This window comes from Mustela putorius, unplaced genomic scaffold (genome assembly GCF_011764305.1).
Source record: "Mustela putorius furo isolate JIRA1106 unplaced genomic scaffold, ASM1176430v1.1 tig00003901_pilon_pilon_pilon, whole genome shotgun sequence".
Taxonomy (NCBI): domain Eukaryota; kingdom Metazoa; phylum Chordata; class Mammalia; order Carnivora; family Mustelidae; genus Mustela; species Mustela putorius.
Genome location: NW_025422049.1, coordinates 4,522,016 through 4,539,448, shown reverse-complemented (window position 1 = coordinate 4,539,448; position 17,433 = coordinate 4,522,016). Strand labels below are relative to the sequence as shown.

The window sequence follows — 17,433 nt, the reverse complement described above, 5'->3', positions numbered from 1 at the left end:
ACTCTTTCTCCTCAAAGGGCACTTCTATATCACTTAAATTATTTGATTTTCTTAGCAGTTTTTTAAATGGTAGATGTATTTGCTTACTTGGGCTGTCAAAACAAGATACCATAGACTTGGTGCTACAAACTACAGAAGTTTGTTTTATCACAGTTACAGAGACTGGAAATCCAAGATCAAGGTGTCAGTGGGGTTGGTGGCTGATGTGGACTCTTCCTCTGGGTTGCAGATGGCTACCTTCTCACTGTGTGCTCACATGGCCTTTCCTTGATGTGTGTGCATGAAGAGAGAGAGAAAGAGAGGGGTGGGGAAGAAGAGACCCTGGTGTCTCTTTCCATAAGGACACTGATCCTATCAGATCAAGGCCCCATCCTTATGACCTTATTTAACCTTAGTTACTTCCTTAGCGACTCTATCTGGACATACACTGAGGGCTAGGCTTCAACATAGGAATTTGGAGGTCACAAGCATTCAATCTATAATATTCCACTCTTGGTCCCCCCAAATGTTGTTCTCACATGAAAAACACATTCATTTCTCCCCAACAGCCTCAAAGTCTTAGCTTATTCCAGCATCAACTCTAAAGTTTAAAGTTCAAAGTTTTATCTAAATTTCATCTGAATTAGGTATGGGCAAGACTTGAGGTATGATTCATCCTGAGGCTAAGTCCTCTCCAGCTGTGAACCTGAAAAACCAAAAAGTTATCTGCTTCCAAAATACAATGGTGGGACAGGAAAAAGATAGCTCTTCCTATTCCAAAAGGAAGAAATCAGAAGGAAACAAAGAGTGACATGTCTAAGAAGAGACATTAAGGAATTGGTCCCATTTATAATTGTACCAAAAAACCTTAAGATACCTAGGAATAAACCTAAGCAAAGAGGCAAAGGATCTGTACTCAGAAAACTGTAGAACACTCATGAAAGAAATTGAGGAAGACACAAAGAAATGGAAAAACGTTCCATGCTCAAGGATTGGAAGAACAAATGTGGTTAAAAATGTCTACGCTTCCAAGAGCAATCTATATATTCAATGCAATCCCTATCAAAATACCATCAACATTTTTCTAAAAGCTAGAACAAATAATCCTTAAAGTTGTATGGAACCAGGAAAGACTCTGAATAGTCAAAGGAATGAAAAGCTGAAAGAAAACCAAAGCTGGTGGCATCATAATTCCGGACTTAAGCTCTCTTACAAAGCTGTGATCATCAAGACAGTATGGTACTGGCACAAAAACAGACCCATAGATCAATGGAAAAGAATGGAGAATCCAGAAAAGGACCCTCAGCTCTATGGTCAACTAATTTTTGACAAAGCAGGAAAGAGTATCTGATGGAAAAAATGACAGTCTCTTCAACAAATAGCACTGGGTAAATTGGACAGCCACATGTAGAAGAATGAAACAGGACCATTTTCTTACACCATACACAAAAACAGACTCAAAATGGGGCACCTGAGTGGCTCAGTCAGTTAAGTGTCTGCCTAAGGCTTAGGTCATGATCCCAGGGTCCTGGAATCAAGCCCCACATCAGGCTCCCTGCTCAGTGGAGATTGTGCTTCTCCCTCTCTCTCTGGCCCTCCCCTCGAATTTTGCTCTCTCGCTCTCTCAAGTGAGTGAATAAAACCTTAAAAAAAATAGGCTCAAAATAGATGAAAGACCTAAATATGACACAGGAATCCATCAAAATCCTAGAGAATACAGGCAGCAACCTTTCTGGCCTCGGCTGCAGCAAGTTCTTGCTCAGCACATCTCCAAAGGCAAGGGAAACAAAGGAAAAAATGAATTCTTGGGACTTCAAGATAAAAGCTTTTGCACAGCAAAGGCAATAGTTGACAAAACCAAAAGACAACAGACAAAATAGGAGAAGTTATTTGTAAATGTTTTATTAGATAAAGGGCTATATCCAAAATCTATGAAGAACTTATCAAACTCCACACCCAAAGAACAAATAATCCAATCAATAAATGTGCAGAAGACATGAACAGATATTTCTGCAAAGAAGCTAAGTATAGAGATTACAAATGACCAGCAGACACATGAAAAAATGCTCAACATCACTCAGCATCAGGGAAATACAAATCGAAATCACAACGAAATACCACCTCACACCAGTCAGAATGGCTAAAATTAACAAGTGAGGAAACAATAGATGTTGAAGAGGATGCAGAGAGATCGCTTCTCGGCCTTTTGGCTAAGATCAAGTGAAGAGGATGCAGAGAAAGGGGAACCCTCTCACACTGTTCACAGGAATGCAAGCTGGTACAATTACTTGAGAAAACAGTATAGAGTTTCCTTAAAAAGCTGAAAATGGAGCTACCCTACAACCCAGCATTTGCACTACCAGGTATTTATTTCAAAGATACAAATAGAGTGATCCAAAGGGGTACCTGCACCCCAATGTTTATAGCAGCAAAGTCCACAATAGCCAAAGTATTAAAAGAGCCCAGATATCCATTGGCAGATGAATAGATAAAGAAGATGTGGTATACACACACACACACACACACACACACACACACACACACACACAATGGAATATTACTCAGCCATTAAAAATGAAATCTTGTCATTTGCAATGATGTGGTTGGAACTAGAGGGTATTGAGCTAAGTGAAATAAGTCAATCAGAGTAAGATAATTATCATATGATCTCACTTATATGTGGAATTTAAGAAACAAAACAGAGGATCATAGAAGAAGGGAGGGAAAAATAAAAGATGAAATTAGAGAGGAAGACAAACCATAAAAGACTATAAATCATAGGAAACAAACTGCAGGTTGCTGGAGGGGAGGTGGCTGGGGAGATAGGGTAACTGGGTGATGGGCATTAAGGAGGGCATGTGATGTGATGAGTACTGGGTAATATTAAGACTTACGAATCACTGAACTCTACCTCTGGAAGTAATAATACACTACATGTTAACTGAATTTAAATAAAAAGAGAATGACATGTCTATTATGTTAAGGGATATATGCCAGTCAGAGAAAGGCAAATACCAAATGGTTTCACTCATATGTGGAGCTTAAAACAAAATAAATGAACATGGGGGAATAAAAGAGAGGTAAAACATAAAACAGGTAAAACATAGGTATAGAGGTAAAACATAACTATAGAGAACAAACTGAAGGTTGCTGGAGGGGAGGTGGATGGGGGATGGGTGAGATGGGGGTTGGGTATTACGGAGGGCACTTATGATGAACACTAGCTATTGCATGTAAGTAATGAATCACTAAATTCGACCCCTAAAACTAATATTACATTGTATGTTAACTAACTGGAATTTAAACAGAAACTTGAAACTAGGGGAAAAAAACCCAAAATAAAGCCCTAGCAAGGCAAATTCCATTAGGGTTTAAAGCTTAAGGATAATCCTTTTTGGCTTGGTGCTCTGCCTTCCGAACCAGCTGGGTCCTGCAGTCTTGTCCCCATGTCCCTAGGCTATGCTCCTGCCCCTGAAGTTCTGCTAGGTGGTGTTACAAGTCTCTGTGTCTCTGCAGGTGAGAGGGGGCGGTGCCTCACTCTCAAGGCTTTGCCCGGCAGCCCTGTTTCCAGAGCTCTAGGTTGTGGCAGCCTGGTGTCTTGAAACTTTAAAGGTGGGCCCACCCTCTAAAACCAAGGAGGAATCAACTTTTTCCCCTGGGTCTGTGCTGGGAATGGTGGCCCCTGATGATATTTGGATCACTTTCAGAATCCTTCTTTTCTTTTCTTGAAGGATAACACAATGTATAGCGGATAGCTCTAGGGCAACTTCCTGTAGAATCCAAGAAGTTCAACAGCCTTTCTTCATTTTGTGGCCTCCATCCCCACTTCAGTGGGAACTGGCAGGGTTTCTGCTGGTTAATCCCATAATAAGCCACACCCTTTATGTTCCCTCCAGAACATGCTCTTCCATTTTTTTGCCTTATGGACAGGGTGATAATTTTCCAAATCTTCAAGTTCTGCTTCCTTCTTGCTTAACAATTCCTTTAATTTCTTTCTCTCCTCTTGCATTTTTCTATAAGCAGTCAAGGAGATCCAGGCCACACCTCCAACAATTTGCTTCGAAACTTCATCAGTTAAATACCCAATTTCATTGTTCATAAGTTCTGTCTCTTACACAGCACCAGAACACAATTCAGACACATTCTTTGCTGCTTTATAGCAAGGGTCACCTTTTTTCCCGTTTCTAATTAGCCAGCTCCTCATTTCTGTCTCAGATCTCAACACCATGGACTTTAATATTGATATTTCTACCAACATTCTGTTCACTGTTATTTATATATTCTCTAAGAAGATGAAGGCTTTGTCTACAGCTTTTCTCTTTTCTTACTAAGCTCTTACCAGAATCACCTCTAATATATTTCTACGATTAGTCCCTTTATGACAATCTAGGCGTTTTCTAGCCTTTAGCTCAAAACTCCTCCAGTCTTAGTCCATTACTCAGTTTCAACACCATTTCCACATTTTTAGTTAGTTGCTACAGCAGCACTCCCTTTCGTAGTAACAAAATTTACATTAGTCAGGGTTCTCCAGACAAAGAAACAGATTGCCAGCCCTAATTTGGGTGGGCCTCACCCAATCGGTTGAACGCTTGCACAACACATATGGTTTACCTTCCTGTAAATAAGATGGAGCTTCTCCTGCCTGACTGCCTTTGAGCTGGAAAACCTGTTTTTTTTTTCCTGCCTTTGAACTCAAACAGAAACATTGGCTCTTTCTGGGTTTTAAGCCTAGTGACATTCAGACTGGAACTATACCTTTGACTCTCCTGAGCTTCTAGAGGGCCAACTATAGATCTAAGAACTTCTTAGTTTCCATAATCATGTGAGGCAATTTCTTATAATAAAAATCTCACTGTCTTTCCAAACACACACACACACACACACACACACACCCTATTCTGTTCTATTCTGTTTCTCTGGAGCACCCTAATATAGTTGGTGAAGCAAGTGTTATTAACCCCATTTTGTTGATGAGTAAGTTGAAGCCTGAGAGTTGTTAGTGTTGCTAAATACAGGTCGTTAAGTAAATTAGAGACTATGATGCATCTTTCAGATTGCAGCCTCTTGTCTACTCTGCATCTCTATTGAGGATGCACATGGTGAGGATCATACCTCTCCATTTTTTATACTTTATCAACTCTTCTGAACAAACTAGAGTTCCTCTTAGTTCTTTGCATTAGGTTAATAGTGAATAGCAAATGCCCTCTCACTTTAATACCCCCTTGAAAGTAATTTCTCTGTTTAGGAGTCTACAACTTGTGCCCTGTGGGGAGTCCTAGGAGCCCAACCTCTAAGACAACACTTTATTACGTAGTGGCTTTTGGGGGTGCCTGGGTGGCTCATTCAGTTGGGCATCCAACTCTTGATTTTGGCTCGGGTTGTGATCTCAGGGTCGTGAGGCAGAGGCCGGCATCAGGCTCTGTGCTCAGCAGGGAGTCTGCTTGAGATTCTCTCTCTCTGCTCCTCCCCCTGCTTGCTCTCTTAAAATAAGTAAATCTTAAAAAAATAAAATATTACTTAGTGATTTTTAAAAAAATATTTTATTTATTTATTTGACAGACAGAGATCACAAGTAGGCAGAGAGGCAGGCAGAGAGAAAGAAGGAAGCAGGTTCCTCACTGAGCAGAGAGCCCGATGCAGGGCTCCATCCCAGGACCCTGAGATCATGACCTGAGCCAAAGGCAGAGACTTTAACCCACTGAGCCACCCAGGTGCCCCTACTTAGTGATTATTTATTTATTTTTTTATTTTATTTTTTTAAAAGATTTTATTTATTTATCAGAGAGAGAGGGGGGGTAGAGAGCAAGCACAGGCAGACAGAATGGCAGGCAGAGGCAGAGGGAGAAGCAGGCTCCCTGCTGAGCAAGGAGCCCGATGTGGGACTCGATCCCAGGGCGCTGGGATCATGACCTGAGCCGAAGGCAGAGGCTTTAACCGACTGAGCCACCCAGACGCCCCCTTAGTGATTTTTTAATATGAAATACTTTCTTCCTAACCTTATGTAGCTCTCCTTTCCTGCATCCATCCTGCCTTCTGTTGGCATTAGCACCCCGGTTTCATTTGGGGAGATCCTCTGTTTATATACTAGATAAAGACTGGCAGGAATATTAATTAAGACACGCTATCCTCTCCTAGCTCAGGAGTAGTGAAGGAGAACCAATCTAGGTCAATTAGAAGCGTCCTCTTGAATTTGATTCACCAGTGGAATAATACAAAGACGGGATGAAGCATCAAGCAGTTCTTGCTTTGGTGCCTTTTGGATGCTTGGTTTCTTTTTTTTCTTTTAAAGATTTTATTTATTTGTTTGACAGAGAGAGATCACAAGTAGGCAGAGAGGCAGGCGAGCGGGGGAAACAAGCTCCCCACTGAGCAGAGAGCCCGATGTGGGGCTCCATCCCAGGACCCTGAGATCATCACTGGAGCCGAAGGCAGAGGCCCAACCCATTGAGCCACCCAGGCACCCTGGATGCTTGGTTTCTGAAGATCTGGGTTCTCTAGGCTTTTCTTGAACCTTTTTGCTCCCCTCTAACCTTCAAATAATTCCTCTTTTTCCCAAGCTAACAAGAATTGAATTTTATTATTCATAACAAAAAACCCCCAGCTTATATAAAGGTTATTCATTCATTCAGCAAATATTTACTAAGTCTTTACTATTTGCCGAGCCCTGTGCTAGTCACTGAGGAGGTTTCTAAGTGCCTGATAGGCTGGTCTCTTTTCGTCAATAAGAAAGAAAACTAGAGTTTAATACTACAGGCCTAGATTATGAGTACCTGGAAAAAATGAAATTCTAGGAAGCAAGAGAATAATTAACAATCATTAAATAAAGTTTAATAGAAACAATAAAAACCTGAATATTGGAATTGTAATACTTTTCTCTAATGGAAATAATTAGTTCACAGCTGTAATAATTTTCAATTTTGTAACAAGTTTCTTTAGAAGTCATTCCTAGTGTTATATTCTGGAGCAGGTTTGAGTAGATCCCTGTTGCTAATCACTCAGGAACACATTACATGGTGTTGCCCATATGAGGAGCAGGCCCCATCACAGAACAACGCCGATTATTTGAGGCATCTGTGCTTGTGATTTATTAATAGCCATGGGGGTGGGTAAGATACTCAGTATTTCAGGCATTTAAAAGATGACGGAGTAGTTTGAGGGAACAAGTGGTTTGGCAGAGTTAAATACGGTTTCTTCTCTACTGACGCTGTGGAAATATTACATTTTCAGCCCTGATATTATCTTAAAGCTCTTGGAATTGTGGATGCTGTTCCATTAATGATTTTAACAACTTCAGGGGCTTGGTAATTGGCTCCAATGTGACCTTTTTGTTGGAACATTTAGGCTCTCCTTTCAGATTCCAGACGGAGAACTGGTGTGGATTCTCTGGCGTCATTGATTTGGAGCTCAAATTTAAAAGCATTATTTTCTCTTGCAGAAACATCTGAATTCATAGCACACATAGCTCCTGACCCGCAGCCAAATGTGTCTTTGAACTGGACTTTGGTTTCAACTGCCAATGTAAGAACATCAGTCTCTTGATCTTCCACCAAACATTCTTCTCGCATGTTCATGTTCCTTTGCCCTTGAAAGAGCCTATCCTTCCTACTGGCCCTTACATGGGTGTGTCTTGGAAAAATTCTTATTTAACAATGTTCTTGGTGATGCGAAACTAATATTAATCTAAAACCTTTGGGATAAATCTTGTGGTATTTCTTTGTGATCAGAGACAAGTAAAATTAAAAATTAATAATTTTGAAAAATAATGAATTTATTCATTCAAAAACCAGTGAAATTTGTGAACGTCCTCTTCATCCACGGCAGTGAAGCACAATTCATAAAGTGTAAATTTCTTAACTCACACATGTCTTGAAAATGATGGACTGCGCAACTCAACACGGAAGAAAAAAAAATAACTGAGGTGCCCTATAAGTACTCAAAGTTAATTTTGTCAATATAATGTGTTCTCACTTCAAATAGGTGAAATTTCATCCAAATTTGGTGAAAATCTGTGCAGTTATTTCCATACTATGGAGAAACTGACAAAACTGGATGTTAATCACTTCCAGATAAGACATAGGCAATCTGTCTAGTCAGTAAGGACCGTGGCCTTCCTCCCTGACTCCTGCTACTCATCAGAACCTCCACCAGAGGGCAGGCAGTAAAAGAGAAAAGAAAGGAGAGGAAAGTCTGGAAGGCCCTCACAGCAAAAGAACTCAGAAGGCACCCAAACCGACTTTAGAACCCATTACCCCATAGTCCTGGGTGGGGGGGGCGGTTACCTTATTTGAATGAAGTTTCTCATATAGGGGCACTGAGTCCAAATCATGGTTCAGTCACTTCCAGCAGTCAAGAACTATTTATTGTCTGCTGTATGTGAGGTGCTGTTCTAGACGCTTGGGGGTACAGCAATAAACAAGACAGAACATTAGTTTGTGGAACTAACATTCTAATATTGTATTTTCATAATCCCCATGAGCCTCAGTTTCCTTATCTGTACCATGGGGGCAGTAACACTAGAGCTTCTGTGAGTATTTGAACGAGATACTTAAGCATCTAATGACATGTCTGGATTTATTATAACTTACAGTTCATACATAGTGTCTATAAAATTGCTTATTCCAGTTTACATTATTTCATAAACACTTTCCTGTGAGTATCTCTACGCAGTCGTTTAACAGTTATGTAACATTTCATTTTGTCAATTTATTGTAAGACTTCAACGTTACTCTGTTCTATTATATATACGTGGTTCATTGTAGGTTCTCAGTAAATATTTGTTGAAAGAATGTATGAATAGCTCACATTTATATTAAGCGAATCTTTTCAATATTGCAAATAACACTATCTTTTTTTTAGATTTTATTTATTTATTTGACAGAGAGCAAGAAAATACAAGCAAGGGGAGCTGCAGAGGGAGAGGGCGAAGCAGACTCCCCACTGAGCAGGAAACTGGGGGGGTGACGGGGGATTTTCCAATCCCAGGACTCTGGGATCATGACCTGAGCCCAAGGCAGATGCTCAACCGACTGAGCCACTCAGGAGCCCCAATACTCTTTATCTTTTGAATAATCTTTCTGGGAAACATTCTAAAAGTAGGCTAATTTTATCAAAATGCTTGACAAAAGGCACAAATATTTTTGTGATCATCAGTATATGTTACCATCATGCTGCATGAAGGCTGGCATTAACTCAAAATAAGCCTACCAGGAGCACCTGGGTGGTTCAGTGGGTTAAAGCCTCTGCCTTCGGCTCAGGTCATGGTCTCAGGATCCTGGGATGGAGCCCCGCCTCAAGCTCTCTGCTCAGCGGGGAGCCTGCTTCCTCCTCTCTTTCTGCCTGCCTCTCTGCCAACTTGTGATCTCTGTCTACCAAATAAATAAATAAAATCTTAAAAAAATGTTTTAAAAAATAAGCCTACCACATTGTGGTCTAATTTGTATTCTTTAATTACTCGTGTTGTTTAATTTCTTCCATCCAGTTACTTACTATGTGGATATCCCTGCGGTAAAACTCACATGCTGAGGGGCAGGACACTTTGAGGGGAAGACTCAAAATCCCCCCCCACCCCCACCCAGCCATCAGTGCATCAGGAGTAGAGAATGAGGTGACAAAAGGAAGAATGAGGCAGAAAATGAATTAGAATGATATCGAAATGTTACAGTTTTGCCAAAGACTCAGAGATGACAGACTATTACCACAAAGGGATACCTCTCTGTTGCATCACATCAGGGGAGGGGCTGTTTTGTGCAATGAGCACCTGCAGCGTTGGAAGCGCAGGCCACACCCTGCCCTCTTGGTTGGGCTTGAGAGAGCTGATGCAGTACTGGGCATGGAAATGTTGATGAATTAGTATGAATCAGGGCTTGGCTGGCAATGTGATTTGCATACCTGTGGTTTGGGGTTAGGCATGCTATATCTTTACCTCTTTGCCTTGAAGAATAGATTTGGTTGAGTGGCTGAAATTAAGCAAGGAGACTTTGATCTGAAATGGTTTGGTAATATAAGCAACTGTGTGGTTTTGAAAAATAGCGTATTCTGAAATATTTTCAAGTTTACAGAAAAGCCGAGTGAGGCACAGAGAACGTCCATATTCCTTCCACCTAGTTTCCTAACTGTTAACACTTCACTGTGCTTGTGCTCGCTTACATAAGTCTTTCTCTCCAGTCTCCAGACCTCGTTAAAATTGCGCCGACCATCCCAGTGAGGTCTCTTTTCCCTTTCCAGTCCAGGATTCCATCCAGGCACGTGGGTTGCATGCCTGTGTTGTTTAGGCTCTTTAGGCTTCTCCAGTCTGAAATAGTTCTGTAGTCTTTCTTGATTCTTCCACATCCTCGACAGTTTTAGAAACTGCTGGTTTTACATTTTGTAGGGTGACCCACATGTGTCTCCTCAGGACTAGACTCAGTCCACATTCTCTCAGTAGAAATATCCCAGAAATGACGCTATGCTCTTCTCGGTACCTCACATCAGAAGGCAGACAATGCCAACCTGTCCCCTCACGGGGAATGTCAAACTTGATCACCTGGCCAGATTGGTGTCTGCAGGTTTCTCCACCCTAAAGACCCCATGTTTTTTCTGTAATCAATTGTATTTTGTGGGGAGATATTCCTAGATGATGCCAATGCCCTGTTCCTCATCAGTCCGCCAGCCACCACCTTGGCCTCCTGAATCACCTACTACTGTCATGGCGCCTGGAGTGACTTTCTATTTCTGTTGCTCTGCCTTAGGTGGCCTTCTCCTATAAGGAAGAGAAGGGACCTGCTCCAGCTCTCTATTGCCATGTATCAAACTACTCTTAAACTTAGTAGGTTAAAACAATATTTCTCTAGTTTATGAGGCTGCATCTGGGCAAGGTGAACTATGAGCTGGGGCTGGAGGATTCACCTCTAAGGTGGTTCACTCACATGGCTGACAAGTTGGCGCTGGCTTTTGGCTGGGCGCTCAGCTCGACTTGTTAGCCACACACCCTCTGTGAGCCCTCTCTGTGTGGCTATTTAATTGTATTCTGGTATTGAGGCTGAGATTCAATAGCAGGCATCCCGAGAGGGTGAGGTGGAAATGCATGTTTTTTTTTTCTTTCTTTCTTTTTTTTAAGATTTTGTTTATTTACTTGACAGAGAGAGAGATCACAAGCAGAGGAAGAGGGAGAAGCAGGCTTCCTGCTGAGCAGAGAGCCCAAGGTGGGGCTCCATCCCAGGACCCTGGGATCATGACCTGAGCCGAAGGCAGAGGCTTTAACTCACTGAGCCACCCAGGCGTCCCGCATGTTTTTTTTTCTGATACTATCTCTGGAATCACACAGCTTCACTTTCGTTGTACTCTGTGGCTGATGGGGTCATAAGTATCCACCCAGGTTCAAGGGGAAGGGACATAGCCCTCACCCCTCCGTGAGAAAATTACATTAACATCTCATTATAAGAACAGCATGTGACATGGAATATATTGTGGTGGGTATCTTTGTAAAATACAGTCTGTCCATCCCCCCCATTTATTTATTTATTGGTTTGTTTGTATCAATATGGACTTATGGATTCCTATTTTATATAACTGGTTGTAATCCATTATTATCATTATTTATTTTGATGCTCAAATTGTCCCAGATTTGACCATGGGGAATCCCTTGCAAGGTGGTGTTCTTTTGGCATCCTATTATTCTTTGAGCACTTCCTTTAGTGGAGGGTGGTAGATAAAAACCATGACCCGGGCACTTGGTGTGCTCTTTGTCAACGGGTTGTCATTGTTTCTAGACCTTCTTGACTACCTCTCAGAGCTAGTCTGTAAGAGGGCCTACAACACACACACACACACACCCACACACACACACACACCCCTATAACTAGTTCTCCATTTTTCTGAGTATATATGTTTAAAAAGCATGGGTTCATACCAAAACCTCCAATTTCAACTCAGAATCTTAGGGTTCAGTCTGGACTTGCTCCTTTCCATGTTTCTGGTATCCTCTGCAATGGTGAGAAACCTGGCGCTTATTATAATTCTCATTTATTTGCTTAATTAATGTAACCAATCTCTGAACCACATTAGCTTCGTCTTCCACTTGCCACCCCTGCCCCTTACCACCAGCACTCTGCGTTCTTAGACGTCAACAGGCACATTGGCAATGCTCTTTCATCCGGCATCTTAACAGTGCTTCAGTGCCCTGTGTCTTTGGGTACCAAGAGACACACCTCCAGTGTGTCTCTGTGCAGCTCTCTTTTCCTTACCATTCCATGTCCTTGGGTGCCGGTGGGCATGCTACTGACATCCTTCCTTATAACACCTCCTGCCCCTTCCCTAGCACTCTACATCTTCCAGAACCAGCAGGAATACCACTGTTATGTCTGTGTCACAGCTCCCTTCACTGCCACTGACTCCTAGAAGCTTGGAAGGGAAGATGAACAGGGAAGGTAAGCAATTGTGTTTTAATATGATTGGACCTAGCCAATACATGGCTCCGTGTTCTCTGTCTGTAAACATCCACACTAGTTCCCTTTTTAATTATCTTTTAAAAACGCAAACTTGATCTTGTTTTTCCTCTACTTAAAACCCTTGGAGGACTTTCTGGTCAGACAGCTAACATCCCCAAACCCTACAGGACTCCACATTTGACACCCTGCTCACTTCTCCAGTATCATCTCTGTTTTATTTCTCTGGGTTCAGTCAGTTTCCTGCAGCAGAACCTTCCAATCTCTTGCATAGTGTGTAAACCTAGCTGTCAGTATTTTAGGAACTGAGCCAAGGGAAGGGACTGGAGGTCTCAATGTTCAGAATGCAGACTTCAACTTAAACCCTATTTTCAGCATGGCATCTCAGTGTGGGCCGTCAGCTATACTTAGTTCAGGTGTCCCATCTTTTGATAGCACGGAGGAAGAGATCTGGGGACTAATTGTTCCTTCTAAAAATGTTCAATCAATCATCCTGACTTCAACTCCTCACCCAAACTCCCACTTTGGGGAATACTTGGTACCTTCTGGAGCCTTTTAGGGTTTGCAGTACAAACATCTTCCTTTGGTTTCAGCATTCTGTAGGCCACTAAGTCAGTTACTACTCATTTATCCGTTTTCTAGTCTCCACATTTTGTGGAGGGTGGGCGGGGTTGTGCTGTCTTGCCTGTGTCCTCCTGGTGTTTGGCCTTTTCATTCCTTTACTGTCTTTTTTTGTGGGGTCTCAGGAAGTGTTCAATTTGCCAGATTTAACTAGAAGTGGGGTTCTTTCAAATAGCAAACACCCTGGTTCCTTTTAAAGCAGATCCCAGGAACAAAAATTGGACTTCATAGAATCAGGAAATATTGTAACTGGAAACAGTCATCCAGTCCAGTGGTTCTTGTCTTTTTCTTTTAAAGAGTTTATTTAATAGAGTAGTTTTAGGTTTATAACACAACCGAGAGGGAGATACAGAGGTTTCCTACACACTCCCTGTTACTACACATGTATAACTTCTTCTAATATCAAGAGCCCCTCACCAGAGTGGTTCATTTGTTACAACCAATGAATCTACATTGACACATCATCACTCAGAGTCCATAGTTTATGTTGGGCAAATACTCATACAGAGTATTTTTGCTGCCCTAAGAATCCTGTTTTCTGCCTATTCATCTACCTCCCCAACACATACATACACCTGTGAACCACTGATCTTTTTACTGTGTCCATAGTTTTGCCTTTTCCAGAATGTCATATAGTTGGAATCCTGTGGCACACAGCCTTTTCAGACTGGCTTCTTTCACTTAGTAATATGTATTTAAATTTCCTCCTTATCTTTTCATGGTTTCCTAGTTCATCTTGAGGGGGCACTGAGTAATATTCCATTGTCTAAAGGTATTACTTGTCCTTGTCTTTTTACCACCAGGGACTCCCCCCCCAACCCCCTCACATCCCCAATATTTGAAAAGATTTAGACTTCCAACACTGAATTTAGGAAACTGGTCTAGTCAGTGCCTCATTTTACAGATGAGGAGACTGGGGCTCAGGGAAGACAGGTGACTTGCCAGACTCTCACAACTAACGAGGGGCCAAGTTAGGATGTGAACCCAAGTCCCCTGCCTTCTGCTCTAGCACTGTTTTAGATCTAGGATGTGAGATGTGTGATCCATAAAACTGATGGTTTGGTAAGGGAAATCTGTCCCGATTTTCATGCTGTGCTTTTACTCAGTAATATCATCAGTGGCATTGAAATACTACTTTTTTCTTTTTTCCTTTTTCTTTTCTTTTTTTTTTTCTTTGGTGCATAAGAGGAAAATGCCTCCCTCTCATCTTGAGGGCCACAGAGGGCTAAACATACTGGGAATCACTGGTGCTTTCTCAGGACTCCAGGGGAACTATTTGTTTGAAATGCAATAAAGGTTCCTCTGTATCAAACATGGAGAAAAAGCAATGCTGGGAACACTTCAGAGTCAGCCCGGGAGGTCTTGTTTATCCCAGTCAACCAACCAATCAGCAAGAACACACTAGACTCCTACTGTGAGCTTTTCTCGGCCAGAAGTTACCAAGGATACATGGGCTTTGCCCTGAAGGGGTTTATGATCAAATTGCAGAGACAAAACATCCTATCAACCAGCTTGTAACCTCTCTAAAGGCATGGCCTTTGTCTTCCCCATTTCTTGTGGGCCTCAGCGCATCTGGCTTCCTTCTGGATAGGCGGTCCTTATCTATGGTTTGATTAAAGCTTCTTTGTTGCATTATTTCCTCTGCCCAAAGGGGAAATAAATGAGTGCGGAGTTGAGGCAACCGTGTAGCCCCATTCCCAGAGGTAAACTGACTACATACATTTTGTCTGGAAACAACTGCTTTCTGCAGAATCCTTTCACATTGGTAAAGGTTAAATTTTGCTATTCTCCTGGATCTTTTGAAAATATCTCCTACAAATGAGGAGGCTAACAATAAAACCCCTACTGTTTGTATGGGCTTTGTAGTTTACCGTGATCGCATTTAATCTCCTATCATGTCTCTTTCCTCAGCGCTTTGTACACAAATGTTACTGATTCCCTCCAGAGGCAGCCATGTGTGGTGGAAGAAACGGCATGAGGCTGGAGCTCCCTCTCTCCTGGGCCTCGGTTTACCTACATGCAGAAAGAGGACAGCCTTTCGATTCCAACAGAAAATCAGAAGGCTCCTTCCACCTTCTGATTGGAGTGCAGAGCCTTTGTGTGGTTTGTGCGGTGGGCGTGGCTGTTCCAAACCAAAGGGCAGGGACAGGATGCAGTCTGATGATCAGGGACAGAGGAGGAGTGGCCGAGCAGCCCTGCGCATTGTGGGTTCCTCACTCCTTGGCCCTAGATTTCCCAGGCTGTTTAAGTTCATGATCCTAGGGCACCGCCTGTCCGCCCCCCCACCCCCCACCGTCACACACCCCATGCCATTCAGGGTTTCTTTCCCAGGGTCGGCTTTAAAGCCAGCGGAAGATTTTCAGAGGTCTCGGATCTTCTTATTTCTTACCCTCTTGACATCTGACGCCTGAAAAGAACTTGGGTTGCCTGCCTAGGCAGGCTTCCGGAGGCCACAGGCTTCTGTGTCTTCCGGGGCGGGGGGCAGAGGGGTGCCCGAGCCGGCGCAGGCGGCCATTGTTTGGGTATTGACTCAAAGGAGCGGGAGCCACAATGCACAGGAAAAAGGATGAGCTCATGACTGCTAAATGAAAAGATTCTTATCTTGGAAACAGCGGTTTCTTATGCAAAACAGGGGGCGGCAATGTGATTGTGCCCCGCGGAGTACATTCAACAACAGGGATTTCAAATGAAGAAGCTATTTTGCATACCTACGGGAGCAGCAATGGGCCAGATTGTTCATTAATTAAAAAGGGGGGGGGGCGGGCGCCGGAAAAACCCACGCTCGCACTTGCTGCTGAACCGAAATAATTCATTTGCCTTCCTCTCAGTCCCAGTTGATCAGCTTGGAGACAAATGTTTTTTCAACTCTAGGCCCCTCCTGAGACGGGAAGGGAGGGGAGAGGAGGAGGGAGGGCGAGAGTAGGGATGAGGCGGTGAGGTCGAGGCGAGGAAGGGAGGGGTGTCGCAGATAACGGTGATCTCTCAACCAGTTGTGTTTGGCCTTCAAATGTATTGTGCAGAGGTGGTCGGGTTTTGTTGCCATTTCTTCCCCACCCAGGAGATTTACCTTCTGGCTCTGTTCGATTTCACCTGAAAGAAGTCTGAGCAAATCCCCGCTGATGGGGAGGAAAGGAGAGAAGAGCAAGGAAGTGGGTGGGTGTGGGGGAGACTTGGAATGTGTTCTCTAACTACAGCCCCCCCCTCCATTTCCCCAGCACTGACATGTGATCCCCTGGGACTAGAACTGCGGCTGTCCTGGAAATTCCAGAATGTGGGTCACCCACTGAATGGGTAATGCCACAAGTGGAGAGAGTTGAATGTGGTTCGGGTGGAAGGCACCAACGCCTCCCACGCATCTTTCCTACTAGCCAGGTTGCTCTCCTTCTACTACCCTACATGATCTTCTGATTAGGAATAAGAATGGTTATCATTTATCAAGCCCTCTCAGACGCATTACTTCCCCTGTTATCTCTCATCGCTGTGTTATACAGACACTTTCGCTTGTGTTTGTGTATGAGAGCTTTGCAGGTAGGCTGGGAAATAACTGAGTATTAGTAATCTGGTCTTAGAAATGAGGGGACTGAGGCTCCAAGACATTGAGTGGGTTAGCCAAGATGGTGCAACTTGGATATTGCAGTTACCATTTAAACTCACATTGGTCTGATGCCAAAACCTGTGCCTTAAAACGAATGTAGCACTGTATGTTAACTATGCTGGAATTGGAATTAAAAACTTAATCACACACACAAACATCCAAACTTGTGCCTTAAACTACTGCGCGATGCTAACTCTCCTCCCTCCCCCCCCCTCAGCTATATTTGCCCAGCTGCTACCAAAGGGCCGAGGTTGGCCTTCTGGCAAGCAGGGCAATGACGGAGACCCTTCCTGAATACGAAGAACACTCCCCCTGAGCACACATACCCTTCCGCGTGGAAGACAAGCTGAACTCAGCATCCATCTTACCAGCTCAGATGGAAGAATGAACACGTCACCTCCAAGCACAGCGGGACTGCCCAAGGAGCACACAGGCCTAGCCCCAAGAGATAGGAATGCTTGCTTATCATTCAAAGGAACCTGTAGGACAAGTAGTTAATCAGCACTGCCCTGGAGATACAATCACCAGATGTACCTAATGAAATCTCTAACATAAAAATTAAAGATATTTTTCAGGTTCCAAATCGTTCGAAGTGGCACAAGAGCAGCTGCTAGCAGACTTCATGGGCCTCCAATCAACTGTGTCCATCTTCTCAGAAGACCCTTGCCCAAATTTTGCCCTTAAAAACCCTCATTTGCAAGCCACTGGGGAGCTCAGGACTTTTAAGCATTAGCTCTGTGTTCTCCTGGGTGATGCCACACCAATGAATCGCCTATCTTTCTTTATCACAAAATCTCCGTGATTGTTTTTATTGGT

The 17,433-nt window shown here is 43.0% G+C and overlaps 1 long non-coding RNA gene across 1 annotated transcript in view; it reads left to right on the top strand.

The window, feature by feature from the left end:
• LOC106006758 overlaps positions 1 to 16,772 on the top strand; it is a 30,637-nt gene extending 13,865 nt beyond the window's left edge. The window contains exons 2-3 of the long non-coding RNA XR_001181033.2: positions 7,415 to 7,497; positions 14,934 to 16,772. This is a non-coding gene — a long non-coding RNA (uncharacterized LOC106006758). The remainder of the gene's footprint in view (positions 1 to 7,414; positions 7,498 to 14,933) is intronic.
• Positions 16,773 to 17,433: the final 661 nt, after the last annotated feature.